We start from the raw sequence: 5,000 nt of genomic DNA, 5'->3' as shown, positions 1-5,000 counted from the left end.
ACTTTTGTCAGTCTGTTCAACAAAAAACCATTCGCTGCAAGTTTGAACTTCTGACACCTACTAGACAAATCTATACAAGGCAGAGACACAAGTTTAAAAAGAAGTAGAAAATGTGATAAAGATACAATTGGCATTTAGGCTTAATCGAGCATTAGCCTATAAGATAATCAAAATAATGTGGCCTTACTGTGAAAATGAGTAGGCCTAACGAGTGACACAACTCATTAACAAAAAATTAGATATTTACCTCTTCAGGTATAGGAATTATCTTCTGGGAGAGAGAGAGAGAGAGAGAGAGAGAGAGAGAGAGAGAGAGAGAGAGAGAGAGAGAGAGAGAGAGAGAGAGAGAGAAGAGAATTTTCACTTGGTTTAGCGAGAGTAAATGCATTAATATTTGAACCTGGAATAGACAAGCTCGTAGTGCTTCTTCTCAGGTGCAGAAATAATTCAGCGAACTTTTTGAATAGGAAAAGACAGTAGAAAATGCCAAGAGTCAGTTGAATTTTATTCTAGTCTGCTTCGCTTCTCGCTTTAATGGGTGTACGCTAACAACGTATCACTCTTAGAAAAGGTTTACGTTTACTCTCCCAGTAAGTGTTCTTTCTTGACCGTAGGGGGAACTTTGGCAGACTAAGAGCAATATTTCTTGACCATAGGAGGAACTCTGGCAGACTAAGACCCATATTTCTTGACCATAGGAGGAAGAAAGATCTTGGGAGGATTATTGGCAGACTAAAGGCCAGAGGAGGAAGAAAGGTCTTGGGAGGAACATTCGTAGACTACAAGTCACCTTTCTTGTCCATGGGAGGAACTTTGGCAGACTACGGGCCATATTTCTTAACCGTAGGAGGAACTTTGGCAGACTACGGGCCATATTTCTTAACCGTAGGAGGAACTTTGGCAGACTACTGGCCCTATTTCTTGACCATAGGAGGAACTTTGGCAGACTAAGAGCCATATCTCTTGACCGTAGAGGGAAGAAAAGTCTTGGGAGGATTATTGGCAGACTAAAGGCCACCCTTCTTGACCGCAAGAGGAACTTTAGTAGACTACTGGCCATGTTTCTTGACCACAGGACGAACCAAGGTCTTGAGAGGAACATTGGCAAACTACGGGCCATCTTTCTTGACCGTAGGAGGAACGAAGGTCTAGGGAGGAGCATTGGCAGCTTACGAGCCATTTTTGTTAACCATAGAAGGAACCAAACTCTTGGGAGTAACATTGGCAGACTCCAGGCCACCTTTCTTGACCATAGGAGGAACCAAGGTCTTGGAGGATCACTGACAAACTACAGGCCACCTTTCTTGACCGTAGGATGAACCAGGGTCTAGGGAGTAATCTTCGCAGATTACAGGAAATATTTCTTGACCGCAAAAAAAAAAAAAAAAAAAAGAAAGGTCTTGGAAGGAATATTGGCAAACAATGGGTCATCTTTCTTGACAGTAGGAGGAAGAAAAGTCTTAAGAGGAACACTGACAGACTACAGGCCACCTCTCTTCACCGTAGGAGGAATCGAAGGTCTTGGGAGTAACATTGGCAGACTACGGGCCACCTTTCTTGACCATAAGAGGAAGAAGGGTTTTGGGAGGAACATTATCAAACTATGGGCCATCTTTCATCACCATACGATGAACCAAAGTCTTGTTGCGAAGAACTTTATCAAACTACAGGCCACCTTTCTTAACTGTAATAGGAACAAAGGTCCTGGGAGTAACATTGGCAGGCTACAGGCCACCTTTTTTAACCATAGGAGGAAGAAAGGTATATGGAGAAACATTGGCAAATTACAGGCTATCTTTATTGACCAGAGGAAGAACCAAGGTCTTGCGAGGAAAATTGTCAAACTACAGGCCGCCTTTCTTGATTGTGGGAGGAACAAAACTCTCGGGAGTAACATTGGCAGGCTACAGGCCACCTTTCTTGACCATAGGAGGAAGAAATTATTGGGAGGAGCATTGGCAAATTACAGGCTATCGTTATTGACCATAGGAAGAACCAAGGTCTTGCGAGGATCCTTGGCAAACTATAGACCACCTTCCTTGCCTGTAGTAGGAACAAATGTCTTGGGAGTAACATGGGCAGGCTATAGACGACATTTCTTGACCATAGGAGGAAGAAAGGTCTTAGGAGGAACAATGGCACATTACAAGCTATCTTTATTGACCATAGGAAGAACAAAGGTCTTGTGAGGAACATTGGTAAACTACAAACCACCTTTCATACCTCTAGTAGGAACAAAGGTCTTGGGAGTAACATGGGCAGGCTTTAGACGACATTTCTTGACCATAGGAGGAAGAAAGGTCTTAGGAGGAACAATGGGAAATTACAAGCTATCTTTATTGACCATAGGAAGAACAAAGGTCTTGTGAGGAACATTGGTAAACTACAGGCCATATTTCTTGACTGTAGGAGGAAGAAAGGTCTCAGGAGAAACATTGGCAGACTTCAGGCCACACTTCTTGACTGTAAGAGGAACCAAGTTCTTGGGAGTAACACCGGCAGACTACAGGCCACCTTTCTTGACCTTAGGAGGAACAAAGGTCTTGGGAGTAATGTTGGCAGACTATGGGCAACCTTTCTCGACCATAGGAGTAAGAAAGGTTTTGGGAGGAACAATGGCGAACTATGGGCCATCTTTCTTGACCATAGGATGAACCAAAGTCTTGCTAGAACATTGGTAAACTATGGGCCATATTTCTTGACCATAGGAGGATCCAAGGTCTTACGAGTAGTATTGGCCAACTATGGGCCAACTTTCTTGACCATATTAGGAAGAAAGGTTTGGAAGGAACATTGGCAAACTATGGGACATCTTTCTTGACCTTAGGACTAATCAAGGACTTGGGAGGAACATTGGCTAACTAAGGGCCATTTTCCTTGGCCGTAGGAGGAACCAAGGTTTTGGGAGTAATGTTGGCAGGCTATGGACCACTTTTCTTGACCATATGAGTAAGAAAGGTCTTGGGAGGAACATTAGCAAATTACGGGCCATCTTTCTTGACCATAGGACGAACCAAGGTCTTGGGAGGAACATTGGCAAACTACAGGCCATATTTCTTCACCGTAGGAGGAATCAAGGTATTGGGAGTATTATTGGCAGACTATGGGCCACCTTTCTTGACCATATTAGGAAGAAAGGTCTTGAGAGGAACATTTCCAAACTATAGGCCAACTTTCTTGACATTAGGACGAACCAAGGTCGTGCGAGAATCACTGGCAAAATACAGACCATGCTTCTTGACCGTGGGAGGAACCAAGGTCTTGGGAGTAACATTGACAGACTACAGGTCACCTCTCTTAACTGTAGGAGGAACCAAGGTCTTGGGATTAACATTGGCAGACTATGGGCCAAGTTTCTTGACCATAGGAGGAAGAAAAGTCCTAGGAGGAACAGTGGCAAACTATGGGCCATCTTTCTTGACAGCAGGAGAAACATTGACAGAGTACAGGCCAAGGTATTGCGAGGAACATTGCAAACTACAGGCCATATTTTTGACCGTAAGAGAAACCAAGTTCTTGGGAGTAACATTGGCCGACTACAGGCCACCTTTCTTGACTGTAGGAAGAATAAAAGGTCTTGGGAGTAATATGGGCAGACTATGGGCCACATTTCTTGACCATAGGGGTAAGAAAGGTCTTGGGACGAACATTGGCAAACTACGGGCCATCTTTTTTGACCATAAGATGATCTAAGGTCTCGCAAGAACATTGGCAAACTATGAGCCATATTTCTTGACCGTAGGAGGAACCAAGGTCTTGGGAGAAACATTGGCAAACAACGGGCCATTTTTCTTGATCATATTAGGAAGATAGGTTTGGGAGGAACATTGGCAAACTATGGGCCGTCTCTCTTGACATTAGGTCTAATCAAGATTTTGCAAAGAACATTGGCAAACTACAGGCCATTTTCCTTGACAGTAGGAGGAACCAATTTCTTGGGAGTAATATTGACAGACTACAGGCCACCTTTCTTGACCATAGGACGAACCAAGGTCTTGCAAGAACATTGGCAAACTACAGGCCATATTTCTTCACTGTAGGAGGAATCAAGGTATTGGGAGTAATATTGGCAGACTATAGACCACCTTTCTTGACCTTATTAGGAAGAAAGATCTTGAAAGGAACATTGGCAAACTACTGGCCATCTTTCTTGACATTAGGACGAACCAAGGTCTTGCAAGAAGCATTGGTAAAATACGGACCATATTTCTTGACCGTAGGAGGAACCATGGTCTTGGGAGTAACAGTGGCAAACTACAGTCCAACTTTCTTGCCCAACGGAGGAAAAAAGGTCTTGGGAAGAACAGTGGCAAACTACAGTCCAACTTTCTTGACCAGAGGAGGAAAAAAGGTCTTGGGAGGAACAGTGGCAAACTACGGGCCACCTTTCTTGACAGCAGGAGGAACATTGACAGATTACAGGCCACCTTTCTAGACCATAGGAGGAACCAAGCTCTTGGGAGTAACATTGGCAGACTATGGACCACCTTTCTTGACCCTATCTGGAAGAAAGGTCTTGGGAGGAACACTGGCAAACTACGGGCCATCTTTCTTGACAGTAAGAGGAACATTGACAGACTACAGACCACATTTTTTTACCATGGGAGGAACCAAGGTCTTGGGAGTAACATTGGGAGACTACGGGCATCCTGTAAACACTTGAGTGACGGCTGTGTGATCATCCCTTGGTTTAAGTAACTGAACACCATAGTAAATTATCTTTCGATTTAAGAGTGATTACTTTCTGGTCTAAGTGAGTTTCTGATTTACCATCTTTCGATACAACTGAGAACCAAAATGATCTTACTGTAAAATTATCATCATTCGGCATAATTAGAATTTTTTTTTCTATAGCTGACCACTGGAAATACTCTCTCAATATAACCAAATGGGTTAGTTTCTTTGAAGTTCTACTTTGTCATTGATGCTGGTATGTTTCTTGATTCTCAATAAACTTGAATATCGCTAAGGTTTATTTCCTTGTATTCCCAAGCGGTGGA

This window comes from Palaemon carinicauda, chromosome 13 (assembly GCF_036898095.1).
Source record: "Palaemon carinicauda isolate YSFRI2023 chromosome 13, ASM3689809v2, whole genome shotgun sequence".
NCBI lineage: Eukaryota > Metazoa > Arthropoda > Malacostraca > Decapoda > Palaemonidae > Palaemon > Palaemon carinicauda.
Note: the sequence above shows the minus strand (reverse complement) of the source record.